General features: G+C 39.0%; 1 protein-coding gene across 1 annotated transcript in view; it reads right to left on the bottom strand.

Moving 5' to 3' along the window:
• LOC148814047 (receptor-type tyrosine-protein phosphatase S-like) overlaps positions 1-22,250 on the bottom strand; it is a 320,468-nt gene extending 298,218 nt beyond the window's left edge. Inside the window, exon 1 of the mRNA XM_088907841.1 lies at positions 21,936-22,250. The gene's annotated coding sequence lies outside the window, so the exon portion shown is untranslated. The remainder of the gene's footprint in view (positions 1-21,935) is intronic.
• Positions 22,251-22,829: the final 579 nt, after the last annotated feature.

Genomic DNA, 22,829 nt, shown 5'->3' with positions numbered 1-22,829 from the left:
CTTCTGACCATTCCTAGAATGTTTGAAAAGAGTGGGTGGTGAGACTTCTGCTCATCAATCTTATCTGATGAAAAAACAACATCTCTGCTTTCAGTCCCTTTAACTTCTGTAAAGGGCCGCTTCTTGTCTAAAGCCACTATAGAACCGGGTTTAGTGTCATGCTGTACTGTGCTATTAACCCAAGATTATCATGAGTCGCCATGAATCAAGGCCAGTGCTGACTCATAATTCACCCTGTCTCTGTCTGTGGTTCTTGCTGGTGCTAGAAATGGGTGAAGTACGTGGGAGAGAAAAAGAGCTCAGAGGACTTATAAATATTTTATGGGCCTCTTGACGTAAGTGGTTGCTTTCTAGATCCCAGGCTAATGTGAAAACAAAATCTCTGTCTCTCCTACAGTCCCCCCCACCAGCTCCCATTTCCTTCATTGTCCTATTGAAGCCAGAGAACAAAGAGACTGTGCAGCTTTTTGGGTTAATGAGAGAGAGGAGAGAACCGGGAAGAGCAGAAGAGAGCTAAAGGGAGGCAGAGGCAAAGAAAGTTTGATGGTGAGAAACAGGAGCTCTTGGATGGTACATGTGCTTTTTCTAAATTGACTTACAGTGGTTCCAAATCTCTTTGTGCCATTAATGACCTGTCATTACATTGCTTTTCACACAGAAAATGAAAAAATATATCAGATTTATTCAACATTTGTGTTGCAAAACTATGAAAAAAACAGCTGATGGAGTACTGAATGTATCAATAGTATCCAACAATCATTATCAGAAATCTGCTTCTTCGTGGTGGACATCATGGCAAGAAGAAAGACTTTATGGTTCATTTTGTCATCCTTTCAAATGTGCAACTGGTAGGACATCTTCAGGGCTGGGGATTTAATAATGCTTCTAGTACCCAAACCAAGTCTGTCTCTTGTATGTATTGTATTTCTCCTCCCATTGGCCTGAGGGATGTTGTTGACTTTGTGCCTTGTGAATCCACCAGTAAAATACTCATTAATATATCAGCCATTTCCCTTTATTGACCCAGATAATATTACACAATCCTTCTGCTGTTGCAGTACTGAAAGAATCTTTATTATTTTAGCCTCCATTGCAATATATTTTGCAAATCTTGGGCATTCTAATATTCTTTCACATGAGCTTAGAATTTGTTGTATTCCCTTTCTTTATCTGGATCTTCTTTCTTTATATACAGTAATTATTTGATCAAATCTTTTCCTTTTCTTATGTTTCTAAATGATTTGTAAACCCACCTGGGATAATATTCAGGTAGAATATCTTTAAACTCTGATTCCACATCTATCCATTCCCTTCTCTTCATCTCTCATTTTTCAAGTCTACTTTCCTGAAATCATAAACATTTGATTTTGACTCAATCAGCACAGTTTCAAAGTACACTTCAAAGCTACACCATATTATGATTACAGTTCCCTAATGGTTCTCTCACCTCTGTTTGCCTCACTCTGTCTTGATTGTTTGAAAAAGACGAGATCAATACAAGCATTTTCTCTTGTAGGTGTTTCGACAAACTGAGTAAGAAAGCAGTAATTAACAATGTCTACCGTTTCAATTTCTGCTGCTGACATTCCTAAAGGTTTTTACCACTGTATGTGGAGCTGGAGTCTCCCACAGAAGCCACATTCTCTTTTGCACATAAATTCTTCAGCTAATTATATAGCTATTGCATCAGCATGTTCATCTCTATTTGGTGCTTTTTAGCAAACTCTAATCACTAAACCTTTAGAATACTGTTTATGAGTTCTAACCCACGTAGTTCTCGAGATCCTTGATTACCCTTAGCTAAGTTCCTGATCCAAACTTCTCTTTTAGATCTATAGTGCTACACCTCCCTTTCATCACTTGTTAGCCATGTTCAAGGATTCCAACATCATAATTATTAGCTAATAGGATAGTTTCAATAAGCACTTAATTACTTGGTTCTTTGTTTTTTTCCTCCTTCTCCATTTGACTTTACTCCTCCTGTATAAAAGCAAGTGCAAGAAGACTGCAATTACTATGTAACAATCTATTTATTACTTTAAACAAAAATATTTCAGCTGGAGATATACAGTAACTCCCTTTGAGCCTTTGTAGAGAAAAATTCCCAAACAATCAATAGTATCTTTTGCACTAAGTAATAAAATTTATTTTATATAGTGCCTTTAGAGGTGGCTTCTCAAAGCGCTTTACACAAGATAAAACACAATTACAATATACAGAGGAGACCATGGATGGTGGTACTAAGAAAAGCAGAGGGGTGAAGAAGGGAACCAGTTAAATAAAGGCTTTTCTAAAGAAGAAGGTTTTGAGTCTGGATTTTAAGGAGTTTAGAGAAGGTGACTCTCTGATATCCTTGGGCAGAGAGTTCCAGAGCTTAGGGACATAACAGGAGACATAAATGGGATGCTGATAAAATCAATTGGGTGAAGTGAAGTACTGAATGAGACCATGTGCAGAATTCTGGTATACTCACTGGGAGTAAGAAACAAGCTGAAAGAGTCAACAGTGGCTTTGTGGATTAAAGTATTAATCAAGAAAGGCCCAAATGTACCAAAAATTACATTTTGATGATATTTCTTGGTAATATACCTTTTAAACAATTTTAGTTTGCTTCTGAATCGTGTCTTTTTAACTAAATTGTTAAAAACCCCAGTGGGTGGTGTGTGGTGAGTATTGTTTCTAGCAATTAATAAGAATTAATTTCAGTTTCATCAGTACACAGGAGAAAACCAGAAAAAAACCATGTGCTGTCCAGTTAAACAAGCAGCACATAAGTCTTCTTGTTGGCTATTATCAGAATCAGAAAGCAAAGAACTTTAACGGACCTCATTCATTAAATAGTCCCAGTGCCAGTCTGACTTAGAACCAGTCTGGAGGCTCTATCTTCTCAGAAAAACAAAAATACAAAGCGCACATTCTGTTACACCCTTAGATAGACTTTGCTTATAGAAAGAGAAAAGAAAGAAAGAATAATGAAGAAAGAAGCTCTTCTGGGTGAAATTGAGCTGTGGCTCTAAGAGGTTTACAGCAGGACTGGCATGATCTTCTGCGGCTTGTCTCCCTCTTTGATCACTCTTTCCTTCAGCTCTGTGTTCCACACACTCCCTTGCAGGTTGAACAGGAGCAAGACAGGGATCACAACTAATTTTCCTACAGTTATTGGTGCAAAACAAATCCAGAGGTTGACCAAATGCAAGAGGTACTTTTCTTGCTTGATGGAAATGGACCCGAGTATTACTGTGGTGTAATGCAGGGATTTTGCAAACAATTGCATTGGACAGGAAACTTGACTCAGCTCTCATGAGAAGGACGTTTCTGCAGACTCAGAATCACTAATCAGCAGCTCAATCAGCTACCTGTATACAAATCACATTGCACATCCTCTTACAATAACTTTGGATTTGCCCAGGAGCTATTCCTAACTCGTGACTGGTTGCTGTTTACTTAAACTGGTGGTGATTTGTTATATGCTATGCTAAGTATTTACTTTAGTGTAATTGAAAGCAGAAAAATCCCATTGTAATCCCCATAGTGCTCATCTGCCTGACTGAGACAGGCTGAGGACTCAGCCCCAGAGAAACCCCTCAGGCTCTCACTGACAGAACTGCAGGCTCACGAGCTGCAGACCAGCCACAGAGGGGAGCTGTTGATAAGAAAGCTGAGGTATTCTAGACTGAATTTAAACATATCCAGTGCTGGAAGGGTTTAGCTAATTGTGCTCATTTCTTATATTTCCTGATCACAGTTCAAACTCAGAAAATTAAGAGTTTGATGCCCACGTTCTGGCTGTAGCAAGAACATCTCGTTGTTGAGATGCTCAGGCAATCTAGTTTTAATACACTCCTAATTGTTTTTTTTTTATGCAAGACAGTGATAGGATTCAAAATCTATTACTGTGTGGAAGAAAGAAAACATGCAGTCTTGGTAAAATAGCTGGTGAAAAACTACTCTATCCTTTAATAAAGAATACATACACAAGGAAAACTAGACTTTTGTTAGTAAACATGGAATTAATAAATATCAGACACTGCTGATGTACTGTATGCACAGTTCTGATTGTTAGGAATTGTTTCCAGAATTAGTGTACTGGATATGGAAAATTGAGGTGTTCATTTCGGGAAGTTATTCCTGTAATCTATTCAGTGCATACATCCCTCTAATATCCTAGCCTTCTGATACAGTATCTAATATCTAGCTATCCTGGACTAGCCTTCTGATACCACAGGTTGGCCAATGGTTTGAACATGCATGTCCAGCACACGTGATCCAAGGACCCTGGACACCTACACAAGCCCTACGTTAAGTCAGTAGACAAATGTTGATGAAAGTTTCAGAGCCACCATTAGCCACAAAAAGCTACAGATGTGCAACTCCTGTTCAAGCAATGAAAACTGAAAACACTTTTGAACCAACTCAAACCACTGTACATAATATTTTAAAGCATATAGCATTTTGATTAATCCATTAAGTCTTTAATTGCTTAATCTGTGAAGTCTACTCCCACCTAAACACACAAACAAGAAGGATCTTAAAATCCTGAGACCACAATAACATCTGGAACCAATCCCTGCACCAGGTAGCACATGGGATGAGACCTCCAGGCACATTTCCGTGACACTTGTAAACAGCTGTCAGGAGGAGACACAGCATGGCTCCTCTGAAATGATTTTTCTTCCATATGCATTGAAAGGGACTCGTGTTCACACATCACAAAAGGCAAAATGAAACCATGACTGTACTGCAGACAGGAAAGAAACATCTTAAAGTGTGAAAGAAATTACACAGATTGTAAAAAAAATAAACATAGCAGTGGTACCATGTGACTCAATGAGTAATGGATGCAGTTATACTTTTAGCTGACTGATTTTGATCCTTCAAGTGGGCACACACTTGTCCCAGGTGCCATTGGACTTTCCTGGACTTTCCTGCACATTACAGTGACTCCTGAGACCTCCTGCATGCCTGCGAGTTTGCTGTGATGTCAAGGAGAGACATGCTGTTCCTCCAGTCAGGGTTAATTTCTCTGTACTGTATATCACTGGGGAGCTTGTCAAGGAATGAAAGGCACTGCAGAGTGAGGCAGGACGAGGAGCTGGAGGAGAACGCTGTTAAACCATTGACACTTCCAGACTGAGCAGACATACAAATATCTGTCAATTATAACTTTCTTTAAAAAAACAGATATAATGCATAAGTGGTTTCCTGATAAATTAAGAAATTTACACACCCCATTGTCAAAAAGTAAGCATTTTTTCACAGCTAAATTATTCTTAATTGCTTTAATGCGGTAGCTCAATTACTTTCAGTAACCCTGAAAACTGTTGAAATGAACAGCACTAGTATTGCTCTCGTTGCCTATTAAGCCTGAAAAACAAGAAATTTCATTAATGCTGTAATATACATCGAAACACCTCATTACTTTTACCCATTTACTCTCTCACACCTTGGAAACAGCAGAAAAAAAATAGATTAAATGTTAACTTTTCAGTTTGTGATTTCTAAAACATCCCTGCTGTCTTTCCTTAACAAAGGTAACTCATTGCTCACAAAGTAACCATTATGCTTAATGTGGAGAACACTCATTCGTTAATCAATGAGAGACAAACCAATTAAGGGAATCCCATAATCAATGTCACTGGACAAACAATATATAGCAAATGCTGCTACAGACTGAGGGAAATTTGTTCAATTTAATTAAATTGTTTCCACAAGTTCAATCTGTTGTCTTTCACTAATAGCTACACTAGCGTATTGTGGATACGACCGTTTTGTTTTAGATGTTTCAAGACAGAATTAATGGAGGGAGAGGGAGCATATTTTGTTTAGTCCATAAAAACATAAGAAAGGTTATAAATGAAAATATGTAGTTTATTAATTCAGATATCTCATCCAAGCATTTCACTGATGAATCCCAAGCAAACTGGCTTCAAAAATGAGACTGTGAAGCTCATTACTGACACTTACTAGTCTTTGTTTTGACTACTATTGCATCACTGAAATGTATATCCTCTATTCTTGCCTTGTGCTATCATGTTCTCACTTCTTCTGGTCCTGAAATAGTCCTGCAAGTGGATTCTTTCAGTGTATTTTAGCATTTTAAATATTCAAAATATTTTTTAAATATAATGTATCACATCTCCCCAGGGTCTCCCCCATTGAAGACTACCCTTTAAAAGGATCATTAAGCACATTTTCATGCAGAACAAACATTTAAATGGGAGTTTATTTGAAATATGATACATATTTATCATACTGTATCTTTACTACAAATGTGTACCTTTACAATAGATTGAAAATATTTTTCGTTAATATGGATTGAAAGGAAGTTGTCAGTGTACCTGGAAAAACCATATAAAACCCCATCTTCCTCCTAGGACAGAAACATGAAAGAACATCCTGAAATGGTCATTCTGAGAAAGAGGAATTTTCCATTGCAAGGGCCTTCATGTCCAGACCACTTTCAAAACAATACAAAGAAAGACCTACACTTTCAATACTTAGCCATAGTGGAAGAGCTGAATGCCTAAATCATGTCAGGCATATTTATAGGTGTCTCTTCCACAGAGTCTTCACCCATCTTTAAAGGGTTTTTGCAATGTCCTTTTCACATGTTTCTCCAAAAGACACCTCAAATGAGGAGTAACGTACTGTAACCCCAGTTCTCACCCGCAAAAACGGACCCTCTGTCAAAGACGAAGACCATTGTTCTGTCTTACTCCATTTATACACAGAGGTACATGTTTAAGTCTTCACTGGGTACTTTGTTGTCCTCCCACTTCCCAAAAGCATGCTTTTTAGACTCCATGATCTGTTCTATACCCTGTCTCTAAGCCCTGCAATGATCTGTCGTGCTATTCAGCGGGGAAGGGTGGCACGCACTAAATGACAACTGCTTGTGCATCATTAAATCCTGAATTAGAGACACGTTGTCCATCACAAGAGGTCTATAGCTTTATGGAAGAAACAGTTTCAGTCACCATGCTGGATCTGAAGGGGCTACAAATGTTGGAGAACTAGATTGGGTAGAAAAGATCATGGTCAAGCTGATGAAGGGCTAACCATATGATTAGATAGAAGCAAATAGTTGTGAAGTGACTTATTATAGTAGCAGTGTAACAGAAATAGTACTGAAAGGGAAGACTTTAGGAACTTGTGAAAAGCCACCTACATACTGTATTGATATGTAGAAAATACATGAGCCACATATTCTCATATTGATATTTTGCTATAGCCTAGAGCTTTCCTTTACTCTCTCATCTCTTCTCTCTCACTCTCGGAGCATTTCTGCATCCAAACAGAAGGCCGAACAGCATTCTCACCAAATTATTGAAATAAATAATTTAAGAGCCTCATACGGCCACACAGAAAGCCTAAATGGATTTTTCCTTAAGAATCAATGCCAGGATATGAGTCTTTTATTATTATACCAGATGAAATGTACAGGCCAGTTTTCAGACGAAGAACATCCATCCATATTCAGCCTGGCATCTGCTTTCTCAATTTGTTTTTCCCTTCCATGTCAAAAGAAACCCATCCTCCCTCCTCCCTAAACATGTGATGGATGGTATCACTCAGATCCTCTGCCTGACTCAGAGCAGAAGAGTATGATCTTTCAGATAGGCAATGAAAGATACAGTAGGCAGTTCCACAGTCACACAAATAGCTACAATGTAATAAAAAGAGCATGTTTGGAAGCATGTTTTTTATTAAAAGGTTGGACTATTGGAATCATCTGTATGGACATGATTTAAATCTTAAAGCCTGTTGTGCAAGTCATGTAAATGAGAATTTGCTCTCTATTAGAAAAGAAAACAAATAGAATTTTCACGTTTAAAAAAGTCAAACTTAAGTACTTATCCAGATATGTTGTTTTCATTTAGTAGTAAATGTTTAGCATGACAAAATTTACAAACTGGCACCACCCCTGCAAAAATTAAACCTGTAGGATTTTGAGGGCTTCTTTTTAGTTTGAACATTAAATCTTCAGGATTCCCTTTTTCCAGGGACATAGAAACTTAAATCCTGCTGTGATTCCCAAGGACCTTTAGTATACTAATAAACTTGTACAAATCTATAGAAACTTGACCTCAATATCTTCTAGTATTTTGTTTTGCAGGAGTGCCTTGAGTGAAGTGAGCTAAATTTCTTTCTGCATAATCAATTTTGATTTTATATTGCAGTATCAACTGCATGTAGCAGGAGGCCACAGGGACATTAGCATTTTAGGTTACATCATCCAGAGAACGCCACAAAATGAAAATTAACAAAATCATAACTGAACTACATAAAACCTTAACATGTATCCCAGATGCAGTGATTAGCATTGCAGGGGCTCTGGGTTCAATTCCTGGAGCGCTGTGAGTTTGTATGTTCTTCCCATGTTCACATGGGTTTCCTCTAGGTGCTCCACTTTCCTCCCACAGTCTAAAGACACACTGGTAAGTTAGTTGGCTGCTGAGTAAACTGGCCCTGGTGTGAGTGTGCTCGTTTGTACTTCTGTGTGCCCACCATTAGATTGGCGTCCGATCCAGCAGGGATCCTGCTTTGCACATGTTGCTTGCTGGGACAGGCTCCAGCTCCCTCACTACACTGTATTGAATAAAGTGGTTAGAAAACAGAGGGATGGACGATATATCCCACTTCAAGGCTTTAAGAAACAAGCTATTGTGTCTGGAAGCAGTCCAGAATTTGGGCTCAGCAGCATCATAATGAAGTCTGAATGGTGTACATGAGATCTCTTAAAAATAATGTTTATTTCAAACAGGATTTCTCTTTCTCCCCAGCTGAGGACTGTTTCAGCAAAACCACAAAGTAGTTTCTGAGTGAAAAGAGGTGAGTAAGTCATGATTCCATCAATAACAATGCATTCAGGACTTGTAAAGCAATTTGTTGTTTATGTGAAAACATAAAGCTGGCAAAAGGGTGTAGACGATGGAGGGGCTCAGGTCTTGGCTTTGGACGTTGGGGTTCCCATGAGCCTGACAGTTCTCACTCCCCAAAGCCTTCGATCAAAAACAAAAAAAGAATTTGCAGCTACTGTAGGTGAAAGGATCCTATCCCTTGGCATTTTCCAGTGGGATCTCTCTTTGCACACACACTAATGTGCCTGCCTGTCCTGCAAGGCGGCAGAAGAAGCTGGGAACATGCAGAACCTTTTAGCCGCCTGAGCGAGAGGCACTCTTGACACTTTGTAGGGTAAAAAGTGCAGTAAATGCGTCCTCTGAGATGCACACGCCAGTGTCAGCAGCCCCGACCTTCAGAGGGGAGCAGAAGGCAGAGCCCATCCAGGGAGGGGGGGGAGGGAGATGATATTGGCGCAAAGCAGACCCCCGGGGTGTCGCTGCCAGACCGTACGCCAGTGCGCCCACATCACATATGTCCCAAGCTAGTGAAGATTTCTGCGATGCCTTACATACCGTTTTATACAACAGTGACAAAAAAAGAAAACTTTATCTTAAGGATTTAAGATATTCGCAGGACTGGCCTTCTCCTCCTCCACTATGACCATTAAACTGGTGATTGGCCCAGCTACTGAATGGTTAAAGTGGATACTGGACTTTATAACACAATCTATTGTTTTTTATTGTTTGTCAAAAAAAAGCATTTTGATTCTTCGAGTATTTGCAACACACAAGGTGTTCCTCTTATCTCTTTATGCTACTCTTATATGTTGCAATGCAGTGTGCAATAGAGGCTAGGGGTTTGTATTGTAACAGCAAGGCTGTAGGCTCAAATCCAAGCTTGGGCACTGCTGTTATATACTTGAATATGGTGCTTTGCTCAGATTGCTCAAGGCCAAGCTATATAAACGAGTACAAATAAGTCTCTTTTGATTAAAGTAAAGAGGCAAGTAAATAATTAATAATATCATAGATTTATGAAGTCCATCCAATTAGGGAGACTGCTACAGATTTACCAGACACCTCCATTAGCTATTTAGAAGGTTATTGCTTCCATTGAGGCCTTAACCACATGATAACAGGCGAGATAACAGTGGAGATTGTGTATCAGTATTTGGATCAACCCAGTTTATAGCATTGAAAGTCCTAAGATTACCTATCCATTTAAAATTCAGAACTTTCATAAACTGCTTTTCTATACATTTTGACAGACAATAATAAATTTCGTCATTTCCAAAATTAAGTGATTTTTAAAAAAATATAAATGAAAAAACGATTTTAATTGATAACAGAAGGGCTGAAACTCAAGAGGTAACAGCAACTCTTCTGGTGCAGAACTTTCATACTCATTTTGCACTATATTGACTGGCCACATTAGAACTGACCATAATGACATAAGTAAATCAAAAATGAAAGTTACAGTACCTAGAATTCACGTTGGCAACATTTCTCATAGAAGATACCAGCCTAGCTGCTTACCAGATATACTAAAAATTGGTGCTCCAACCTGCACTTAATACTTACTCATTACTAATTTAAAGCAAAGATTCCAAGCTGGGCTCTCAGTGTTTCCACTCCTGGCCCAGAATGGGTTTCTCCTTATGAACAATCAATACATTTCCTTCATCAGAGCTTGTAGGCTCTGCTTCTGCTGTAACATTTTTCATTTTGAACAGCAATGACCTAACTCTAGCTTAAAATGCCTTCAGCAGAATGGATCTGCTACATCAACTTTACCTACCTTACAACACAACAGTCAGTGACTAAAGTCTGTTAGAAGCAGATATTACACTGGGAGGAACTAGGAAAGGAAAAGGACAAAACTACAACACCGACATTTAAAAAAATAATTTTCCAGTGTTTAAATCATTGTTGTTCAATATACCTGATTAAATACCAATAAGAATTAAATGAAACAAAAAATACCTTTAACAAATTCATAAATAGCAATAAGACATGTTTTCATTCCTGCTAGTCAAGTCCATTGACACATGAAACAAAATCATCATAGGAATGGTATGCAAAAGTGTTCTTCAATCTGACAAGAATTTGTACAGGCTGTGGTCAAATTAAAAACATCCTTGCAACACATTATGAATTTTACTGATGTAATATCTTGGTTGTTTGTGCTTGAAGATATACTGTATGGACAAGGTGCCTTAAGCACCAATTAATAAATGTTGAATGAAGAATTATTACATTTCAGTGGGAGTTTGCAAGACCTGGAGGTCTTGTTGACTCTAGAGAGACACCAGCAGGATGCCAATATTTAATAAGCAAAACCTATAATATTCTTACGTAGTTTAAATACCAACCTTTGTTTTCCTGGTGTCACTCATGTGTAACTTAAGGAGAATTATCTTACTTGCATGAACATTAGCCTTTTACCATTTAAATCATGGTAAAGATTTCCATACAGGTGGCTGTAGAAACAGGGCTGGTTTCAGGTGGTCTATAATTTCCTTTGGGTGACAAGTAAAAAAATATGAAGCTAGATAGACTCCTCTTCTTTGTAACCCTTATGCAATTAATGTTGACCTGCTTTGTACGAATATCTAAATTAAAGAAAGAAAATGACCACATTGGTGAATGCATTGTCAAGCGCGACTTAAATTCCATCATTTTATTTAGTGAAGTTCTTGTGTACTCCACATTTATACGTCTTTCCCATGGGCCTGTACTGCTGTAAAAATTAACAGCAAAGGTCATAGAATTCATAGAATAGACGGTGAATATTATATTCCACATTATTTCCTTAATAAAAACGTCTTTATTTTCAACTTTTCAACAAATTCCATCTTTTGTAAATGGAGGCACAGGAAAGAAAATACAAAGTGTTCTAACAGAGTTTTAACTAGGGCTTCCCATTTGTCAATAGTTTGCAGAGGTTATTTTTTGTGATCAATTTCTTTTTATTTCCGGGATTTATGAATACAGAACATCAAATCACAGTCCAATTTTCTGCTGTAGCCAACCCGTATAATAGAAACCATGCAGTACTAATGCTCCATAATTTGTAGCATCCTCAGCTGCTCTCCAGCCTTGAACAGTCTCATCCCTGGCTCTGTTGACTCACTGAATGGAAAGTTCCATATGCTTGACATCAAGAAAGGATTGGAGTTGAACATTAGACTGCACTTCCCAAAAAGTCTGATTGTCTTCTATACTTTGGTCAGGGCACTGGCCATTGGGAATTCTGACATTCTGTAAATGCAGGCCTTGTAAACTGCAGCAACCAAGTCATAACTATTGTATTGCAAAACACACAATTTTCTTGATTTTGCCAATTACATAGCCCTGTCTAAAATCAAGTGTTTTATTGATCTGATTATATAGATATTAATGATAATAGCCTAGGGCTGGTTCCTAGGATCTAAACTGTCATGTCTGAAAGCACCAGCACCATACTACTTGAACACCAGCACCTTTTGCTTCTGTGTTCTTTATCAAAAGATATATAAAATACTTTGTGTACATTAAACAAACTATCTTTAACTTACAGAGGTTGGGATACTTATTTTAGCTTATCCCCAAGGCAAGGCTTTTTTATAAATATTACTAAATATTTTGGTATATTCTAAGACACCACTGCTTTCTCTCTGTCAGTGAGAGATGTTTAATGAACCACCCCTAACAATTTTACCAAAGAACACAAACAGCTAGTCTGCAGTATATCACAGGTTCTCATTTTATTGTGGTGCAGCACCACCACATCAGTGATCTCGTATTCACGTAGATGTTGAACAATAAGCTTTTTCAAAACCAATACAAGGCATCATATTTTCCTTATTTCTATAATGCTATTCTGTGTATCCTTGCTCCTTCAATTCTGCACACAAAGTTACCACCGAGATTCTGGATCATACATTGGCCTGTCTCTGTGGAGCACTGTGCTGTGGTAGGTAGTGGCAAGATGGCACAGATTTTCCTTTCATACAAAAAAGCATACCAGGTGAATCCTTGAGAGGACTTCTCCACTACTAATCAGATTCTCACATTTGGTTTTCCCATTGCTTAACTAGGACTTACAGACATACATCTCAATAACATTTCTAGAGAGATATTTACAGTGCAGTTGGTTAGTTCAGGACAAAACAGTACTCTCTCCTCCTTAAAAAGCTTTATTTGGTGCCTGACATCCTGTAATCACCAGACTTCAAAAGTGAACAAGTAACTGTCTGTGACAAACAAGTCTACAGCCATTACATTGATTAATTGCTTACACTCATATAGTGCTTTTCTGGACACTCCACACAAAGCGCTTTACAGGTAATGGGGACTCCCCTCCACCAATATACAGCACCTACCTCGATGATGCGACGGCAGCCATAGTGCGCCAGAACGCTCACCACACATCAGCTATTCGTTGGGAGGAGAGCGGTGTAATGAAGCCAATTCATAGATGGGGATTAGGAGGAGATTGGTAAGGGCCACTGGGAAAATTGGCCAGGACACCGGGGTTACACCCCTACTCTTTTCAAGAAATGCCCTGGGAATTTTTTTGAAGACCGAGACAGAGTCAGGACCTTAGTTTAAGGTCTCATCCGAAGGATGGTGCCCATTTACAGTATAGTGTCCCCATCACTATACTGGGGCATTAGGACCCACATGGGCCACAGGGTGGCCCCACTAACACCTCTTCCAGCAGCAACCTTAGTTTTTCCCCAGGAGGTCTCCCATCCAGGTACTGACCAGGCTCACACCTGCTTAGCTTCAGTGGGTTGCCAGTTACGAGTTGCATAGCGATATGGCTGCTGGCCAATGGTTGAGATGGTTACAAGCAGACATCTTTACTAAACTCCATGTACTAGACTAAAAAAAAAGTAACCATAATGAAATAAATATAGGCAGAAAGTTGAATGCTTTCTCTTTAAATAAAGAAAATGAAAGAATTTATCACTTACTTCAACAAACACATATAGCAAGTGAGAAATAATTAAGCATGGCACTCCAACCAAAGGCTGGTTTCATAGTAGAAAGTCTCACTTTCTAAACATTCTCAAACACTTACAGCCTGGCTCAACTGTCTTGGCTCTGAAATCTCATGGATACCCAACCGTGACTTAACATTAAGCAGAGCTGAAGTTTTACAGGAAGAGATATTTTGGCTGCCTGTCGCATGAAGCAGCTTGCTTGTTTTCTCTTTATTGATTTGAGCAGCGATAACGTACAGGACTGGGCCTTTTGTTACAGCTTTTTCTAGATTTGACTCAAACTGAAAGTTCACAGAAACCTTTAGAGAAATATTCCCTTCCTTAGAAGGGTCTTTCTCCATTTCAGCTAATATTTAGTATTTTAACTTCCCACAAAATACTTGAAATAAACTTTATACAATACACTCTCCAGGTCTTTCCATAACCATTTTCAAATTCAAACAGCTTTCTTGACCCGACCGATGAATTACAGTGCTGCCAAAGCAATAACAATTAACAGAACATTTACAGTAAAAACAACCTAATATTCATCAACCTATTCATATGTATCAAACACTTGTAAAACCAGGTACAATTTTTGGCACACCTTTTGAATATCAAAACAAATTAGATAGAAAATACCATTCTGGTAGAAAAATCATAGAAGAATGTCATATAGACAGGGTTTAAAGTAAATGAGTTGTTAAGTTTTCTACTGAGGGAAAACTTAATCAACTGAAGTCCCCATAAGCAAAAAAAAAATTAATAGCATATATAGGAGGTTCAGAATTTAAGATAGAAGGGGCATTGATTTTTTTTAGATACAGTATATAGTTCTGAATTTATGGAACAAACTGCCCAGCCACATTTGTGAAGATGATACTGTGGGATCTTGAGGAATACAAACATAGTAGAGGCACACAGCACCTATTTGATTATATATTCTTATAGAATCTTCATATAGCTTTCTGTTGCAGTGTACTCATTGCCAGTTAAAAGTCAGCAATGGTTTTGTTCAACACTAAAGAGAACCATACTTCTCCAACTCTTTCTATCCCACACACTTCAGTTATTTCTATTTTCAGGAACTCAAGGTGTGCAAGTGTGTTAGTTGGTGCTTCTGTGTGTGGAGGAAGGAATACTTTGACATTGACATTTTCCTGCTTATAAATTCAAATTCCCCAGCTCAGAGACAACATTAAAGAAAAACTGGCTGTTTATCTAGATGACAACTAACAAGCTCTCTCCTGATAATTAAGCATCCACGTTGTGAGCCCAAGAAATTTGCATAAAAAACAGCAATTTCTGTGCCTCTGAAACGTTACGCCAGCTTTTCAAACTCCCCAAAAGCCATTTTCATGTTTTTAATGACTTGCTGCACTAGCACTAAAGCAATGGAGCTCCCAGCTGACTCCTTCATAAAAGGAAAACTACCTGGAGGACAGGACAGGCCCTGCAGCCTAGATGTTACCACAGCAATGATGACTGTTTAGTAGATCAGTGCACAAGCAGTCAAACCCTGCTGAGGTTCAACGGGATGGAGCAGACTGGGTTGTGGGTCTTGAAACAAGCACAGAACTGACATCAGGAATAAAGCCAAGCCTTGGTTATACAGTAAATGACATACAGCAACGCCATTCAGACCACCCTGGTCATCTGGTTACTAGAAGTTTAAAGTAAGCAGTTTAATGAGTCATGATTACAAGCAAACTGATAATATTCTTTCCATTACATTAATTCCAGTTTGTGTCACGAGTCAGTCTCATTACTTTTGCAGACATACTGTGCATTGTATTAGTACAATTTTCAGGATTTTGATTCCAACTCAAAGCCCTACTCGGTCTTCCCTCTTCCAGGCAGGGTTCAGTTCCTGTCATCCATCTGAGAAGGACATTCATACCAGAAATTAGTCTTGTTCCTTTCCTTTGTACAATAGGACAGCAGGATCCTTTCTGTTCCCCGTTGGCCACACCTGAACACAGAATTCCAAATGAAGTTTAATTAATGTATTATATACACATTTTAAACAGACTTCTGTTAATTTAGAGCCTACATCTGAGCATGAAGTTGGCTTTTCAACTGGTTAAGAAAAGCAGTGACTTGAACAAAACAAGATCAGTGTTAAGCCAAGCACTACAGGAGGTTGCAGTGACAACCACCAGTCTTGCTCCTGAGGTTAGACTTGCATGAAGGCCAGAGAACATTCATCTGACTTTAGTTTTCTTCATTGATGTGTTGGCTATAGCACTGGAATGACAACCAAGTGGGGCTTCCAAACCTTGGGACTCTGAAAGCAGTCAACTGAAATTCAACCAGAATGAATTCTGAACCACACTACAGAATACAATACCTGCACTGTTACAGCTGAAGAAGGACCCCAAGCAGAATCCTCCTAGCTCAAAAAGAGCAGCAGGAATTTAACCAAAAACATGGGACAGGAGGTCAGGCCAGGGTAAAAAAACAAAAAACAAACAAACCAGTAAATCCACAATAACAAAGTCAAGGTTCAGAGCCAAAAACCTAGAAATCTTACAAAATAAGGAACAATGCAACTCTAGCTAGGTAAAACCCAATACTGAGCAAGGATTGGTCTGTCAGGCTGGTTTAAGTAGGTAGGTGGAAGAAGGTGTCTGATTAGTTAATTGGAAACTGCACTGGAATGTGAAGGAGTTGATTAAGGGTGGTGAGTTCTCCAGGGGCCTGATGTAACACCAGCTTGCCAAATGTCAAGCAATAGCACTGTTCTGTATGGAGCACAGTCTCAAATTTCTGTGGCAAAAATCAACTTCACTCTCTCTGTTCAGACATACTGTACACTCCTACATTTTATGTTGCTTATTCTTTAGGTCTTCTTTCTGTTTAAAATAATGGAATGAAAAGACTAAAATATCATGCTCAGACTGTGATTTCTATCATATTTAGAATAATGCTATCCATCTTTAATCTTCACACAGGTTCTTTCAGTTCCAAAGTGCACAGAAACCTGAGAAAAGACACTGCTCTTGTTCTTCATTGATAAGTAGAGTCTGATCACTTCAACTTCTGAATAACAGCACACTTGCCACATTGAAACCAGTTCTGTACTTGCTTTGGTCAAGATGGGAGTCATTAGCCCCAACAGTTCTTCAGACTGAAATCAAACATCACATTTGTGGATCCAGACTATGTGAGTCAGTGGTTAGAGCATGTCCTACCTCATTTTGGAAGGGTATAGCCACAATCTCTACCTCTTCACAAGGAAAACTTTGGAAAATGGGGTCTCATTACCGCATATGGGCCCTAGGAGAGGCAGTTATTCTGTCTGTAGTCCCAGGTCATATATACATCCTACTGTATATAAGAGTGCTGCTGCTGTGAACCCAACAGCTAGTGCACCAAGATTGAAGCAATTGATTACTGGAAATATAAACATGAGTAAAGACCCTGAGACTTCAAGTGTCAGATATAGTATAGCTGTGTTCCTTTTAAAATGGTCTCATCCAAAGAAGAAGTGGTTGTGAGTCTTTGAAAATTCATTGCAAGTGTCCTACTTCAACAGATATTATACCAATATTATTTTCATATATAGGCCATATACCTTTTGATATCTGTTATACAGTAGTTCCTCTATAGCATTCTTGGACTCTTGGGCTTTTTTACATCTTAAGTTACAAAAATTAGTGTGATATTTGTGAAGGTGTAAAAAATACTTTTGTAGTCCTATACAAGGTTTGTTTTAAAGAGAATAAAGAGAACAATACAACAATGTTCAGTCATTTGTAATAAACTGATATAATTGGCCTAATACAAATCTTTAGTGTGGATTAAAGGTTTTTTTTTAATGAAAGCAACATTTTTAATTGAAAACGTGCCCTGCAAAAAACACACTGTACTTTGTGACTGTGCTTTTATAAAAGAAGGGGGATGCAGTTGGCTGTTTATAAATTTCTGAGTTAGCTTTCCCTTGAATCCCTAAGCATGTTTCTATGAAGTAATCTTTTTGCTAAGATTAGTTTGAGTAGGTAAATACATAAGCAGTGCAATAAACCTCCCCAGTCTCGCAGGTCCTCACTGTCGCTGCCAAGCATTTGGAGAATGCACAATTTTATTCAGGAAAGCTGCCTCTTCTGCGGAAATGCTTAAACTTTCATGCGTGGGAGTGTGTGTGGGAAATCTAAATATACTGTGTGCCTCGCCCATCAAGGCAACTGTCACCATCAGGAAATGCAGTATATTTTTTTGTCCACTCCATGGCAGTAAAACAGCAGACGTGCAAATAATGTACAATGCACGCTTAGGGTCCATACGAAGCTAATGGCATTATTAGAAGGCTCCATTGCTCTAAGGATTTTCTGTTACAGTGTGTACGCTTGTAAATGCAGTGACTGTATGTGGTTGAACACAGCGATATCCCCTAAAACGGGAAAAGGTCATTTAAAGCTTAATATACATTATCAGAAGCAATAAAACTAAGGAACAACCACCTAAAAATAGTATTACTGTAAATATTGAACCATACCCTCCCTGTCGTTTTCAATTGAAAATGGCTAATTAACAAACCTTAAATAGACTACAAAAGACATTACAAACAGTGTGCTATTTCTTAAAACAGTGTATAAAACAGTTTAAGGGCTCAAGGCAGCAGAAGAACCGTAATAAGGTAGTCGAGAGCGTGATGGCACTTATGTTTGACAGCTGCAGGCACCTATGGATGTATCCCTAAATGAAAAAAAAAAGTCTTCATTTCTTCACCTTTTCCTCGCGCTATGCGAGGTAGCAGAAATCATTGCCGCTAGGAGAGAAGCCGGCTTGTCTCCTATCCTAAACGCAATATCATCCCCTGAAGCTGGTGGGTGAAGACACAATTTAATGATTTCTTTTTTTAAAGCGAAACGAGATGTGGAACACAGATAGGTGTTACTACAACGTGTTCCAAGGCCGAACACACTGACGGAAAAGGTAGAGTTTATATGAATGTTTCTGCAAGAGGTGTTCCTGGAGGTCCCTCCACCACTGGACAGACGGATGCTCACAACGGAGCCATGTTCTTTGTAGCGCTGGTTACATACTGTACTGTACTTCATGGAGCAAATCGTATTTAAGAGAAGAACTTAGGTGCTTTTTAAAATATTCAAGCAACAACCTATTTGTTTAAATTAACGGCGAGAACTGCTTGTACTATACAGCTGGTACAGATTTACTAATTCAAATACAAATGCAAAGTGAAAACACGTGCGCTACTCTACGAATACCGTGCGCAGAAAACAAGAGCATGAGTGAATCACAGAACAAATTTGTTCCTATTTTTCTGTTCTCCCCAGGTCTAAAAATGGATGTTACGCAGAGAAACCACAATTAATAAAAATCTGTTAATGTATCAATACAGCCCGTTAAGTTTACAATGATTGACGTTTTTTTTGTGCTGAACCACACCAAAAGGCTTGAACTTAAAAGCAGTGTGCGTGACTGAGCGTTTTCAGCTTTCACGGCATCGCCGGAATATGATTTTAAGATTTTATTAGACTGTCAGTGTGTCTCCTTTAAAAATAAACACGTTTTAATGAGCCCCTCATGCAGAAGTAACGCTTTGTGCTGTGCAAACAGTAGCCTACCACAAAAGACAAATGCGTTCCGACAAAAAGACAGTGTACTGAGATCCCCTAACGGGGAGTTGGTGTTCCAAGTCTAGTCCAGTGTCAACCTCCTCCAAAATAGACCTCAATATGCATATTTATTTATTCAATAGGAGATATCAGATTTCTCAGCCTTATTTTAATAGCTTGCCGCTATTACTTTGCATCTAGTTTCTGAAGCTCAAGAATCCTGGATTTGTATTCAGTCAATAGTAGGGTGGAGTTTTATTCAAAGAAGGCGAGGGATTTAAAATATAACACTTTTTTTACCACTGGGAATAACAGACAGCAGAAAAGTTAGAATTTCGACCGTATTTCGTGGGTTCGCTTCATACACAAACTTGTAACACTAAATTAATAAATGCATATAAGGAGTTGTTTTTAGTGTAAAGAATATTTACTAAATGCCGCTGGTGGTTAATGTAAAATATCCAAAAGGAGATTTGCATGATATCGGTGTTTTTATTCGAAAATCAGGTTGTATAGATGGGGCGTGGTAAGCGTCAAACTGAAGCCGAACAGCGCACTCAATGTAGTGGCTATACTCGCTCTCTGTTAGTATCCCAATACGCGAAAGCACATTAATTCCATATTTTTCATGTGATGAAACATAATGGGAAACTGTAATACGCAGTAACATGATAAACACGATTAGATTACATTACAATGCAAACCCGTAAGCCATTTCCAGCTATCATAAAAAAGCAATAACTGCATTACTACGGGAGGAAGACGAATAAACCTATTTTCTTAAACAGTCCAGATCCATAATCTTCAGTGCTTCCTATTACAGTGTCTGAACAAGATGCTAAACACTGTGGCAAAGAACTCAAGATAACCCCTGTGAATACTCGAGTTAGGACTGATATAGGTTTGTCTGATAGATCAGCTCATTTAGAAAAGCCTACTGCTTAATCATTTTCTTGATCAGTGAAGAAAACGGTCCAGTATTTGCGAAGGGCACATTTCGGGCAGTTAATGGGTGATCACAACACTAAATTGCCCGGGTTAAGTCGGTATTTGACTCTTGTTGCGACAAATACGGTGCTCAGAAACTAAAGAATACTTAAAAACTTGACAGTTCCAGACTGTTCTTTGAATTATTCCGGGAATTTCAAAAATGTCCAATTTTGTAGAGTAGACCGTGGACCACTGTACACTATGTTATTTTGTACTGTATACAGTACTGGTTTTCCCCCGAACCTTGCTTTGATTCTGAAAGCAACTCCCTTTCGTGAGATACTGTACGTAAAGAAATGAACACTTTACTCATTTTCCCCTAAGAGTTCAAGTGTAACAAATTTCAAGACTTGTTATTCCCCGAACGCTCGTGGCGAGCTCTTAATATAAAAAAAAAACGTCGCACAAGTGGCCGTACCCCGTAAACTAGCCTCTTATAACGATTCGTTTTTTAATGAAAAAAGTGCATCTGCATAATTCTTTGCTAATAAACGTCTGTGATTATCCATTCACCCTTTCTTCCCTAACATCCACTTCCTACAAGCTGGCACAGAATAAATAATGTGATTAGAAGGGATATAAAGTGCATGTCTTCAAATGTCAAATCACCTCCTTAATCGTTTTAACTAATCACGGAGACATATCACAAAGCTGAGGTCCCCTCATGTGACACAAATACTGTATGTGACCTGACCATTATTCTTATTAAAAATTAAATTGATATACAAAACAACCAAAACGTTATCAATTTGGTCCCAAATCAACTCAGGTCAAATGCTCACTGACAATTACATTACAAACCCGGAGGTTCATTATCATCTTCACCCTCGAGAGCAGCGATCTCCCCAGGAACAGTGATGTTCGGATGAAAGCAGAAAGAAAGTTATCACGATTGACACACTCATAATTCAAATAGATACAACAAAAACCAAGACTATAATTTGGTCAGCCTGTAACTCTGTTACAGTTCGCATACTGTCCATTCATTCTGGACCCTACAGTCCGCACATCCCCCCAACTTAATTTGTATTAGGCATTATTGTAGGGCTGCAGCAGTGTTTTCATGGAGAAATGCAAAGGACTGGATTAACTCCCAATAGCTGCTGATCATCAAGAGTATCCTTTATGAAGAATGAATCACAATATAAGTTATTGAGCGCCCTAGTCCCTCAGCTTTCACACATGGCAGTGCCGGTGAAATTTGCTGCGGTTCTCCTTTCTTTGAACAATAAGACAGTGGAGCACAAGCCTGTAGTAACATGCAGGGTGGTAGTGTAACAGCATCTTTGCCGTATCAGCACTAACTTCATACCAACCAATTCCGACCGCATATTAACCAGGCGCGTGGGAAATATACATCTTATCGGCTGATAAATGCGAAGAAGATAATGCCTTATTTAACAAATCCAGCTGTGGTTCTGAAAAGTAAAGGGTATATACACACATTCCTTGTAGATTCAACATCAGCTGCAGATTCTCAGAAGCGTGGTACAAGCAGGGATGTATGAGGAAAAAAAGATGATTTGATTTTTGTTTCCCTCTGTCCTTACCTTACACGACGACGGTGGGTTTTTTTTTAATTGCCTTGTGCACCCTTACATCTTCCTTTGAAAAATAAATAAATAATAATCCTGTATATTTGTGTTCTGCTGCAGATCCAGCGAACCCGGCTGCCTGGTGTATTACGTTTAAAATCCCCCCGATAGCGCCGATCGCTCTCTGTGTGTGATATTGCAGAACTGCTCCTCAGCCCGCTTCGAGAAGGCACAGCTGGCCAGAGCTGAAAGCTGGAGGTGATGTCATCGACATCCCCCTCGCCTGCCTTACCCCCCCCCACTCCCCTCCCCTCCCCTCCCTCTGCTTGACGTGATGAAGTCATAGCTCCTCCACGCCTCCAAAAGGGCGGCCCGGATTGCCAAGCCTTTTCATAAATTAGAGCAGAGAGAAAAAAAAAGACTTTTATGTGCAGACCAATAGGTGAACATGGAGGTGCCAAGGCTCCCCCTTCACATGACTGTAGTGGGCTTTGTCTTAGTGAGCAAGCGTAAGGGGTAGTACAGTGGCTTTCATTCATTTTTGCGGGTTGTTACACAGATGAAATCAAGATTTCATTTTTAGATGATGCTGGAGAGTGCCTCTGGTTTCTCCTACAGGGCTGGACTGTTCTTTAATGATTGCGCAGTGTTAACTTAACGGTTACCGATAAGCCCTGCTTTCATGAAAAGGGGGCCTCGGTAGGCAAGGCAAAAAGGAAACCTGTATTCACTATGAGACGTTGCAAAGAATCAGCAAGAATGCCACAAAACTGACAGCGGATCCCACGATGAATATCCCCTTGAGCCGAATGCCTAGCAACAGGCTGGCTATTCCTGATGGTCAGACTGCTTCTCCTTCCATGAAATATATTTGGTTTATCAGAGAGATAAGACAGAGCTGTCGGGGAC

This window comes from Atractosteus spatula, chromosome 28 (assembly GCF_055471065.1).
Source record: "Atractosteus spatula isolate fAtrSpa1 chromosome 28, fAtrSpa1.hap1, whole genome shotgun sequence".
NCBI classification, from domain to species: Eukaryota; Metazoa; Chordata; class Actinopteri; order Semionotiformes; family Lepisosteidae; genus Atractosteus; species Atractosteus spatula.
The sequence above is the reverse complement of the archived record's forward strand: the minus strand, read 5'-3'. Positions and strand labels throughout refer to the sequence as shown.